Source organism: Pinus tabuliformis, chromosome 3_1 (genome assembly GCF_031772625.1).
Source record: "Pinus tabuliformis cultivar Carrire ecotype Pingquan chromosome 3_1, CPIR1, whole genome shotgun sequence".
NCBI classification, from domain to species: domain Eukaryota; kingdom Viridiplantae; phylum Streptophyta; class Pinopsida; order Pinales; family Pinaceae; genus Pinus; species Pinus tabuliformis.
In genome coordinates, this window is record NC_142301.1 from 250,617,738 (window position 1) to 250,631,142 (window position 13,405).

Consider the following 13,405-nt stretch of genomic DNA (forward strand, 5'->3'; position numbering starts at 1 on the left):
AGTCATGCAAATGTGTTGAACATGATAATATATCGCATTTAACGTAAAACAATGCATAGCATGACATTTCCATACCAATATTGGGTATAATAGAATCTTGAATTATCTCAGGCGCGTGGTCCATATTTCCTTGTTTTTGAGAAGATGACTCCAATTGTTCATCCATTCTTTTTTTCCTTGCATGAACTCGTCCAACCCTTTCAAATTGTAGTATATCTGTCCCTGACTTTGACTTGCGACCACATCGCCTCTTTTTATTTACTGGACTCAAGAAACTATGTTTTCTCTTGGTAGTGATCTTGGATGGAGTTATAGTATTGAAAAACATTTTGTTGTATTCTTGACATGCTTTGTCTATCAAGTTGTTCAATGCATATGCCTGTTCCAAATTTGTAGGTATTATGGATCTCAATTTCTCAAGAGTTGATGAGTTAACGCGTTTCATCTCATCATGTTCAGAGAATGCACTATCTTGTCGTACATTGGTTGATTCAACATTGTATGAGAAATTCTCTAAATTATCAATGCTTGTTTCATTATGATAATTCAGATTGGGAGGAGAATCAAAGCGTGGAAAATGCTCTGTTTGGATTTCTGGGACCAATATAGGTGTTTCATTCAAATCAAATAAAATTCTAGGCCTTTCTGTCATGGGATCAGTGACACCAGGTGCTACATTTTCACCCAAAATAGTGTTACTCACTAACATCTCAACTTTCAATACATGTTTACAGATATTTCCATTTAGGGCCCAATTGCAATTACAGAAGTGTAGATTAGAACCCTTATATATGACATTGTACCAAATGTCATGAGTATCCTTATTTTGGCTACGAACCCAGTAGTCATTACTCTTTTCATCAGGCACACAATCTTCATTTGGGATTTTCTTAGCTCTACACTTGGATGAATTCAGTTGTTCCTGTATTTTTCTGGGTCGTACAAAACCAGCTTCTTTTAAACGGTGCATATTATTGTAAAATAATACAACCTTTGTCAACAAAACATAGATTAACCAATCAACCCTTCTGTGGCATGCATTGTTCTTCTCACATAGGTACCTTTCCTTGATATACCGATGGTAAGATTCAATGGCGTTGTTCGTATCTTGATTTGAATGTGGAAAATTTCTGTATGCTTTTGCCCACATATCTGTAGAAAGAAATTTATTAGTTATATATTAATAAGTATACATATGACATGAAAAATAGAGTCATTATAACCACCAATAAGAAGCTTACATATTTTGTTGTTGGACAGCCAAGTATTTCTAAAATATTCCAAAAAAAAAAATTGTTCACTGAATTCTTCAAATAAGCTTTCAACTTTCTTTCGCACAGATTCATCATCTTTACACATGTGCATGATTTCACCTAATCCACGAAAAATGCGTATTTGGTTTTCCCTCCCTTTGACCTTGTTTCCAACATTTTTCAACCATGCACGACGAACATGCCACACACATAATAATACTTTGCACTTGATCGTAGACCTGCAATAACATAATTTTTAGTGAGATTATACATTAACAATATTTTTTATGCCTCTTGTAAAAATAATAAACACATCACCTCAATGCTTCAATTTCAGCAGTAGCATCATCCGTGATGAAGGCAAGAACATGCCAATCTGGTCGCTCTTTGTTTCCAATTGCAAGTAAGGCCAACATCCATTTAGAAAGATCAGCTATAGTGTTGCGTGATGATATCACCCAAGCTATTGGAACCCCATTGTGATGTTCGTCGAAAACCATTAAGGTGTAAAGTTGATACTGCATTACAAAAAATATGCATAATTACATTTATATAAGATACATGCATTAATATGAGGTTAAATAAATGAATCGGATTTAGGATAAATATGTACTCACCCCGTACTTATTTGTACTAAAGGTTGAATCCATTGAGATAATATTATTGTGAGCGTATTTCAGCATCATTGAACACATCCACTTTGTTTGTATGCCTATGATAAAAGGGATATTTTCAACAAGATCTTGTTTTTGGTAGAAGAAAAAACTCTTTGGGTTTTCCTTGTACCAGCACTCCACACTCTTTGGATCACTTTGATCTTTAACATACTCTAGCCTTATGATATCATTGTAAATGTTACTTATATCTTTTTTTGTCATGTAGGTATCTCGAAGTATCCCTGTGTATAACTCACCGGATCCATCCTTCACATCAGAGATGAACTTGTCCCATATCATTGTAGCATTAAAACCTCTTTTAACGAAATGTTGGATTGTAGATCGCATATGCCAACTTAAATGTGGTGCATAATTGAATCTCATGGACCTTCCGATTGCATCTGTCCCATGACAAATAACATTGGATTCATCAGTATGTCTACATGCAGTATATATTATTACAGCATCATCTGGTCTCATCACAAGTCGTCGCACAAAGAAGTGACATTGGCAACCAACTTTAATACTTTCATGTCGATTGCGGGTTGTCTTTGGATCTGATGATGCACTCCTAGTTCTCCTTGTCGAATGTGGACCATATGAACACCAATAACTGTACGTAAAAAAATTACTGCAAATTAGATATAATATTTATGCATATTGAAAAAATTACACATATCTTGAAAAAGCATATAGAGACTCACACACTCTACTCCAAGAATGTTGAGTAATTGGTGACTTTGATATCCTCTATTTTTTTACTTCGGTGATTCTTAAGAAGAAATTGGGTGGGTGCACTTTCATTTGATTCCTCTCCACTTATGAAATCATCAAGTCGACAATATGGAATAACTGCAACTTGGTCCCCCTCAATCTCTGTCCATGTTAAGTCTTCTGCTGAAAATTGTATCATATCTTCCGGGTCTTCAACTTCCAACTCGTTAATCCTCCTCCCCCACTTATTCATTCTTAAAATACCTATACAAATTGCATTGAAAATAATTTAGCTTGAGTAAATAATATGGTCTTGATCAATGCATAGCGTACTAAGCATGGAAGTCTCATTTTTTAGTAAATATTTTATACTTTTCACGTAAGCCACTTTGGGATTAAGTAATATTCAGGGGATCTTAGATGACATTGTACGATAACTAAGATCATAAGAAATTGGGTCATTAATAAGCTTAAATATCTCTGACAAATTTAGACTAACCCATGCATGACATATGAATTCTTTCTGGAGGTGGGGCCACCATGTTATTGTCGAGGGGCGACTTGTGATGAGTCGCTGCGCTGGAATTGGTCAAAGGGAACTGCCTAACACTGACACATAAGATGGTGCGTTAATGGGTCCCTTCAAATAGGGATGAAAGGGAGAGACATAAAACCTGTCCCCAACAAACCCCCAATATCAAGAGTAATAAGCTTGAAGATTACCAATGCTAGGGAATTCCAAGGTTAATAACAAATGAACAAAACAAGGCTCTGATACTGGGGTTGACCTTGGGGTACATATTGAGGCTGGGGTTGACCTTGAGGAATGTATTGTACCACAGGTATATACTGTCCTTGAGGTTGCCCCCCAGACGCAATTTGTGTCCTCACCCCGAATTCTACGGGATGTCCTCAACAATTCGGCCACGGAAACAATCTCAGGAGACTGGCCCCGAAGTCTACGGGACTGTCTCGGTAATTCCACCACAGTTAAAGACTTTTAACTACTGCACACGCAAACAAAGTAAAATCTCAAAGCAAACTGCCTAAAGTCTCTAAAGAACCAAACAAATTTGAAGCACACGCCTAAAGAATCTAGGGCATCAAACCAAGCACAAACAGTAGCCTTCCGGACCGAAAGCGCTAGTTGGAGATGAAACCCAACATCGCCGGATTCAGTACAGAAGTGGCGGGTGGAACAGTTACCCCGGCAACCTGCTTAATGAATAGACCGACACAAGTTCCTCCACTTTAACCGTCTCGAGTGAAGTGAACCCCCCGGAAAATCCAAGTGAGTCTAGCCGACGTCTGCTCCAGGTATAGTGGGATCTTCCCTCCACCGTCACCTCGGTAGAATCCTAAAGATTATGGTCACTAAGGTTACCAACAGCAACAAGTATACCTGGGGGAACAGTCTACACTCCGACAGCACGCAAGGGCAGAGTATCAAGCTCAATCCCCTTGCCGGCTCCTTGACAATAATCCAAGGTTTACCGACAAGTGACCCATGGCTCCTCGACAATGGTTAATCCGAGGCTTACCGTTTGTAATACGTGCGTGTCTGGCGTCGTTCCCAACGAGGGAGGATTGATCCCCTCACTGGTTCGGACACGAGCTCGTGCTTCTCCTTTAAGAGGAGCTTTCCCAGAGTATAAATGAAACAGCTGGATTTAATCTATCACAAGATAAGCTACTTGTTTGGTTTTGTTGTCTTGGAGAGTTTATTACTCTCCTACTCCAAGACACTAGCCTGATCTATATTGGTGTTTCAGAGCCCTAGTAAATAAAAAGTTACTAAGTTGATTTTACTTTAAGCGTTAATTTTATGGCTTTCTTAAGACAAAAGGTAGTGGAGATGAAACTGGTGGTGTGTAGACTCGACTCTCAACCACTACAAATATGCACCTAAGATGATTTACACTACTTTTCTTTTTCAATGAATCTCCTAGCTAAGAGAGTTGGAAGAATGCAAATTTTATAGAAAACAACTTTCTTAACAAAGACAATCAAAGAAACAATTTTCTTTATCTTTTCAAAACATGCAACTCATGACCACTAATTATTCACGAAATTTCATTTTTCTTCAAAAGACTACAAATGCTACCAAAGCAAACTTTGTTTCCAAAAGAATTTTTGTATATTTTCTATATTAATCAAGCATGTAAAACTATTTATCAAAAATCAAATTTAACAAATCTAAGGCAATCAAATCAAAATCACTCAAAATTAAAAATAAAAGCAAAATTTATACCTTTACCATAAATTCAGTTAAATTAAATGACATCTTAAGCAATAACACAAGGCCATGTGCAAGAAAATTAAAGTAGAGTATGAAGAAGTATCAGAGTACTTTGTAAAATAAATGTAGAGATAAAAAACTATACTAATTATATGTTATTAGTCAATCTGAACTGCATTATCTAATATTTTTTCTCAAAACTTTGGAAATGAGTGGATATTTATGGTAGGAATGTAGCTTGAATATGATATAGATTTAATACATTAAATTTTTTATGATACATTCCATTAAATAAATTCAATAATCTAAAATTATAATTATCTCAATTTCACACAGTGAATTAAAAAATCTTAAAAAACAAAAAATCTGATAAAAAAAAAAAAAAAAAAAAAATTGCATCAAAAAAATTATGATGCATTCCATTAAATAAACTTAACAAATTAAAATTATAATTATCTCAGTTTCACACACTGAATAAAAAAATCTTAAAAAAATATATAAAAATAACAGCGTTAAACTACATTTCATGTTAAAATTTATAATGAATTATATAAATATCATTAAACTCATCATAAAATTTAGGTAAAGAATTAAAAAATTAAAAAAAGAAACAACTCGTAAAATTTAATAATTTTAATAATTACCTTTTTAATTTTGGACAATCTTTTACACTATTTAACGAAGGAGGAATTGCACACTATGAATCCTTAGTATCCTATCCACGTTGGAGAGGGAAAAAAAAAATATCCCAAATTTCTACCACTGTTCTATTGATTGGTCCTACTGATGGGGATGAACAAAAATGAGTCTAATCCTATATCCAATATAATTCTATGTATAGTACTCAAAACTGTCAATGTAAAAAGTGTATGTATGTATTTGGGGTAATACATTGAAAAACTGAAGGCACTATTCTTTCTCTTGTACATTTCACTTGATTTGTCTGTAGATCTTCCAGTGTACCATCCACCATAGTTGTAACTTTTAGTGCCAATAGTAACCCAAAAATGTCTTTGCACCATCCACACTGGGGAAATAAGGTGGTTCAAAATATATATGACGTAGGGCATCACAAGCACCTAGATATGATGGACCCTTCATTTCAGTGCTACCCATGGTTGTTACTACCAGCTGCTGATATGAGAAGAAAAACCTTTTCACCGCGGCTTCTATTGCCTGGAAGGCCAACAGAACATGTATTGTTGCAACATGGTAAGCACCTGAAGTGTTATGTGAGCGCAGTCCATGTGAATGAAACAAATGCATAAGTGCCTCCTGGAGCCTTGGTCCACCCTTTGGATCAGCCTCAACACCGATGACTTTGGGCACCAGATGCCTTAGTTCCTTGCATGCATTTGTAAGGTCTCTAAGGGGGGCAGACCGAAGGCAATATGCACCTGCAAGCGTACTAGTGCTGCTAATTGCCAACTGGTGTTTAAGGCAAAGGAAATCATCTGGGTCCATCACTAGAAGCAAATTCACAATTTCTGTGAGCATAATCCACATCCTTTCAACCATCCAACAGTCTGTGGATGCTCCTACGAAATCCCCAGAGTCTATTCTTTCATATACTCTCTGCAACAATTCTTGGCCTACAAATACCCATGCCTCAAAGATCTGGAGGACATTGCAAAGTTTGGCATCTTCTAGATTATGGAACTGTTTATGTTGTTTTAAAGAGTGCAAATATCTTGGCTTGCAGATTCTATCATATTGAAGAAGAGGCTTACCTGACATATTTGGTTCCCCTAGACCTAAAGTGAAGGGAGTCCTCTGCATATGGCCTTCAATGGCAAGCCATATTCTAGAAACCATAGCTTCAGCGCTTTTCCATGTACCCAAACGAGGAAGTAAGCTCTCTTCACTTGTTCTGTTAACCACAGGTAAAGCACCAGGTCTCTGCCATACCTCATGGAAAACTTTCCATGAGAGAACACCACTACTTACTGACAACTGAAGAGTGGGAACCTGCTTGTCATTTTCACAAATCATTGAAATCAACTCAATCTGGGAACTAATTAAGGATTCAAGCCTTCTCTTCCATTCCTCTTTGTCAATGTAAGTCCTTGTGTCACAGAGGACAGACGAAACAAACTGAAAAGTAATCTCCAATGACTGTAAGGCAGTCTTTACCAACCCCTCTCTAGACCAACCAGGCCATTCCTTGAATTTCCACATGGCACTGAGCTCGGGGAGATGCACATACTGCTCGTAACCCGCACACTCCATGGGGGAGGGCTCTATGGATTCTTCAACAAAGGCAAAATAGGATGACATTCTTTTACAGGACATATTTTTTCCCTGCAAACATAACGAGGAGAGTAAAGACACTAATGCTCTCCATATACCATAATCTAAAAAGAACAACATAATAATAGAATAAACACTAAAATACATTTTAAACACTAAAATTTTGAAAACTGGAATAGAATAAAATGTTCTTAAATCCTTGATATATTTAAAAAGCCATAATATATCAAAAAGCTATATATAATACGTTACTGGACAAAAAACATATCTATTTGTTGCAACTCAACTTTTTATGTAGATGATAAAAACTCAACACATGAATAATGAAAAGAGTGAAATAATGTCAACACATAAATATATATTTTTCCAGTTAACAAAGTGAATAGATATAAGCTAAATATACGGTGGTTGGTCTGTTGGCACTTAAATTCTGAGCACATTATTGTTTATGTAATACAAATAAATCAAACTATTTTTAACTTTCACCATTTTTATTTATCTAAAACTAAAATGCATCGATTTTTTTTTTTTTTTCTTAATGAATTTGTGCCTTTTCTTAGTTTACACTAACCCGTAAACTAACCTCAAAGAACTTGAAAATTTTAATGCTATCGGATCACACTGATGTATTCTTTTAATGCAACGAGGTCCTTATTGTATAGTCTATTTGGGTCTAGACTTACTGATGTATTCTTTTAATGCAACGAGGTCCTTATTGTATAGTCTATTTGGGTCTAGACTTATTTATGAGTATATCGAGTTATTAATTCTCAGTATAATGCTAAGCAGATAGAAATGCTTTTTTTTTTGGGTGTGTTTTGTTCTTAGGTAAAGGTAAAATACTTTTGAGGGGTTAAATCTATTTTAAAATAAGGTTTGAAAGCATTTTAATAATATATTCAATATTAGTTTATCATGTCACTTATGAGAATTGAATCTAATTATGAAAGATAACAATCATTCCTCATGACCACCTAAAATATACCCAATTAATTTACTATGTATTTTTATTGAAAATTCATGAAAGATGCTAAACTTGCTCTGTTTTTGTGTATATTTGAATTCTTTCTGCACGCATCTGTTATCTCTTGATTTGTGATGTTCTTTTATAAACCAGCTAGGTCCATGAAATAGTTGTCATTAGGCACACTTAATCTCATTTTAGAGTAAGACTAGTAAACTAGGGCGTTCATAAAGGTTTGTTTTTGTATCCAGCTGTCAGCACTAGGGTATGGATCAACAAAATCCAGGAGAAAAGAAGAAGGCTTGCTAATTCATGAAGTATTTTTTTTGTTTTTGGGATTGGTGAAGGAAAAATTGGTAAATTACAGCATTCATAAACTTTTATCCATCCAATTGGCAGCACTAGTGTATGGATCAACAAAATCCAGGAGTTAAACTCGAAGGCTTGCTAATTTGTTCAGGAACGATTTTTCACTATTTTGAGACTGGTGATGATTGTGGGTTGTTGGAGCCTATAATTTAAAAGGGTAACATTCAGTTGCTGGTTCTACATTGCAAATGCTCATGTAAGAGACGACTGATGTTTATCGAAGGAATCCAATATCGGTCTACCTTTTCATGGAAATTTAATGGAATGTTTACCATCCTATGCTCTGTTTACTGTCTAGCTTTTGCATGCACGTAGGTAGCTTCAAGCAGTGCCTTCTGGTCAGCAGAAAGGTTTGAGCAATCAAGTTTCATGGCTTCCCAAGGGTTTGAATTCATGACTCAACGATATAGAAGACTAATACAGGTTCTAGTTTAGTGCTCAGCAAGGAAATCAACAACAGCATTTACGGGCATATAGAGTTCCAGATTTTATTGTCCTTAGGTTTATGTATAGACATTTGCAAATGTTAACAATAAGGAAGTCGGAATTTCTTCAATATATTTTCTGTTGTTCTAAACCTTACTCTTCGTATATGGATTCTGTTTTTATTACTTTTCAAGGAATTCAAAACCATCTACGGGCAAGTGGCGTTTTAAAGTTTACTCTATCCTTTGTCTTTAGGTAGGTTTATGCACAGACTTTTCAAAATCTCAACGGTAAAGAAGTTGGAATTTCTTCGATGTATTTTCTATTGTTCTAGGTAAACGGTGGCCTGGCTTGAAAGCATCTCTGGTTTACCGACATAAATGTTTTTAACACGCAAAAAAATGTTTGGAAGCATCTTGAAACACAATTTTTTTTAGAAGCATCATTGCAAAAGTTCTTGCATACTAGAGTAGATAAAACCATATATCGCTACAGCTTTAGGACTGTCACTTCTCAGTATATCATACAAGGTCCAAAATCATAGTAATCATTATAATAATTGATTATAAATGAAGTGTGAACAATTCCAAACGAATAATACCATGTATTTAGAAATAAGATTACCCCTTTCAGTATTCTAACTAAATTCCAAGCACTGTTACAATACAGAGTAACTATGGTGGGCACATTATGAAGCTAACGGTTCATTTTCCGTTCTATACAATCTCTAATCATGCTGATTTGGAAGCGTTCTAGAGCTATTCTGTTCATCATAGACTTCATAGATGGGAGACAATGTAAACTAAACAACACTGGTAGAAAGATAAGATCATACAAGAACCTCAACAATACAAGGGCAAGGTACATTCGTAAGTAGTTAACCTCGAAAATTTCTGACCGTGCAAAGCACAGTACAAGCACAACAACATATTTTGTAAGTGGAACTCCAGTGAAACCCCATGGTTGTAATTTCCTTTTTGAGCATTGTGCTTAGCCTCTTTTACTCACAGATAATTCATGCAGCGTGGGTGATGTGGAAACACAACTTGACTGCCAGATGAACGACATTAGAGTTTTGCATTTAACTGAATACATAGTAGCCCCCTGAACCCATGATAACCAGTACGATCATTGCTCAGTTGAAGTAAAACTATTATTGTTGAAACCCATAAACTGCAGGTAAGTTAATGACAAATGCAAACAAATAACAAAGCCCCGAGTGCAACTGTCCAATTGATGCTCAAAGAAAATTTATAACACAGAATATGAGAAATCTGAAACACTGAATCTAGAACTCCGCAGCCAACTCCATTTAGAAAAAGATCAAAATCTCTGTTTGTTCAAAGGTGTGTCATATGTATGCAGTTCAAAGGTGTGTCATATAGAAGACTAAGTTTCAATGGTGACAGGGGCACTAACCTTGCCAACCGCAAATCTCGATAACCAGTGGCCAGGTCCTCCAGGTATTGAACGTCTGCTCTGTTCTGTTCGCCGAATGGTTTTGCAGATAATGTTCTGCCGGGACTTTGAAGGCCGGAGGAGGTTGGTGAGCTCTCCCGTCCGGCATTAATCCTTATCTGAGTGGAGGCCACGCGCTATTGATTCGGCGGATCAATACGTCATCAATACGATGTGAGGGGAACTGCAAGGTTGGCTGCGGGCAGGGTCGCCGGGGGCTTTTTGCTGGGCAGCCGGAGAGGGATGCCGGAGAGGGATGATGTATAATCGGATGAGGTATGGTCCATGCCGTCGCCGTGCTCTGTGAGACTCTGACAGAGGTACCCTCCATAGCATTAACTTTGCTATGGAGGTGGAAATAGGAATTGCCGGCCATACGCCAGTGGTCTCTGCAGACCTATTCCATCCGTCTTCACACGCTTGTTCTGTCCTTCAACTGTTTTCTGTACATCCTTCAAAACATTGCCTCCGCAAAAACATAATATGGATATGTATTTATAGAAATAATTCTTTTAATTAAGAAAGTACTGGAAGTTTGTATACCCTTAACACTTTTAAGTTACTTTTTACACGTTCAATATTTTTGTTATTTTATATTTTTATTAATTAATATTTTTTTTTCAAGTTCTCAATGTATTATTTAATTATAACTATTTATGAATATGAAACTCTGAAACAATCTTTTTGTTATTTTATATTTTTATTAATTAATATTATTTTTTTGAGTTCTCAATGTATTATTTAATTAAGTATTTATAAATATGAAACTCTGAAACAATTTAATTACATATATATTCAGGGGTCATCCATTTGACATTATTATTAAATATTTGCCATTATGATTTGATATAATGATAGTTTTATAATATGAATTAAAGTTTAAATTTGTTATAAATTAATTATTTATTAAGCACAACTTCTAAAAAAGACACACACATATTTAAAATAGCTAAAATCAATTTAATATTTTTCAAATTTACATATATATATATTCAAAATAACTAAAATCAATTTAATATTTTTCAAATTTACTAATAAAAACTCCAAAAGAAACCTGAAATAGAAAAGAAATGTCAATTTAAAACCTATGAAGATTTCAATATATTTTCTTCCCTACCAATTTAAAGGATTTCATTGTATTTTCTACCATGCCATACCTGGAAAATACATTGAAAAATATTAAGTTATATTTAATTTATTCAAAATATAAATATTTTCGAATTTACTAATAAGAAATCCAAATAGAATAAACGCCAATTAAAAGCCTATGATGATTTCAATGTATTCTCAGCCCTGCCAATGTTAAATCTAAGAAGATTACTAATAAGAAATCGAAATAGAATAAACACCAATTTAAAACCTATGATGATTTCAATGTATTCTCCGCCTGCCAATGTTAAATTTAAGAAGATTTAATCAGAATTCAAGTTGAATTTAATGAATGCAATTCTATTAAACAAATTTATTGCAAAGAGTTGGAAATCTAATGATGCAATATCCTCTAAAGATTTCCAGCTTTAATGAAGTGATTCTCCCAATATATTTTAGAGCACTTAATTGTATAACCACTTTAATGTTCTATCCAAATACATGAATGCCAATTAATTGAGATGAATGGGCTTTTTTGCTCTTTATTGCCTATGGGTCACTCTTTATGGTTCCTTGCATTTCTTTGCTTTTCATTGCCTATCGATCCTCCAGTTCTTATTGCCTTTGCATCACTATTTACGGTTCCTCATGTTCAGGTATACGTATTGTTCACTGGGAGAAAATCATGTTAGGAAAGAATTGGTGAACATTCCATTGCAGACTGAAAGAATCCGGTAAGCATTTATTTTATTTAAATGAAAAAAAGAGACACAAGGCCTCTTCCTCTTCCATTGTGCGTTGTGGGTTATTTATTTTTGGTTTTATATCGCATCCTCTTTGTTTATGTATTTGAACAGAAAGTTGAAAGCTACGGGGAGTGTTCTGCATTGTGGGCAAGCAAGATTCTACATTGAACAGAAAGTTGAAATCTACGGGGAGTGTTAGCATTGTGGGCAAGCAAGATTCTGCATTGAACAGAAAGTTGAAAGCTACGGGGAGTGTTCTGCATTGTGGGCAAGCAAGATTCTGCATTGTGGGCGAGCAAGATTCTGGTAAGTACTCATAACCCATCGTCCGCAGGTAAAGGCCAGCAAATGTGCTTCCAAAGAAGAACACCTGTGCTCTGTGTTATTCCCTGTTTTTAAATTTTCAGAAAGTTTCTCTATTTGCGCCTTTGGTTTGATAATGTTCAAGTCTAGTGAAGTTCATCTTAACTTCAAATTTTAATTTCTATATTGTGTAAAGCTGTAGTAAGGGCATGCTTTATAGGTACTCTTATGCACATAATGTATGTGGTGATTTTAGAAGTATGGACAAAGCACAATAAGAACTTTTTTCGAGACAAATTGAAAATAAATGCAATATTTCAAAACTGTAGATTTGGGAGTCTAATTATAAAAAAAAAAATTAAAAAAAAAAAAATTAAGTTAGATTATTAAAATTTTGTTTCAAACTACAAGCCTTGGGTATTTTTCACCTATAGAAATACTATATTTTTTACCTATAGAAATACTACTACCTGGGTATTTTTCACCTATAGAAATACTATATTTTTTACCTATAGAAATACTACTACCTGTGGAGGCCAAAGGCATGTCCCTAGTAATTTTGACCTGGACGATTAGTGGTATTACCTATGGCCTGAAAACCTAATGTAAATTTGCGATTAGATTTATTTAATAAAAAGACAAAGCAAAATCTTACCTCCAATATAGATGCAAGAAGACAATGTTTTTCGGAACCAACCATGTTACTGAAGGCCTTTTCTGGGATGCCCAGAGTCCCAAAGTTTGCCAGCGGTAGCTCTAAATCCTTTAAATCGTGCTCTAGTAATAGCAACTGAATACCGGAAAAGATACTAAGGAATGATTATGGTTACAAGAAAATAAGATATAGTGGAAATGATGTAAGAAATTAAAATTCCTATGTCCCATTTTTAAGTGAGATTGAATTCTATAATTGTAGCGAATTTGGGCACAATGTAGTA

The 13,405-nt window shown here is 35.0% G+C and overlaps 1 pseudogene; it reads right to left on the minus strand.

Annotated features, from left to right (window-relative positions):
• Nucleotides 1-5,846: 5,846 nt before the first annotated feature.
• LOC149186735 (nematode resistance protein-like HSPRO2 pseudogene) lies at nucleotides 5,847-10,438 on the minus strand (annotated as a pseudogene).
• Nucleotides 10,439-13,405: the final 2,967 nt, after the last annotated feature.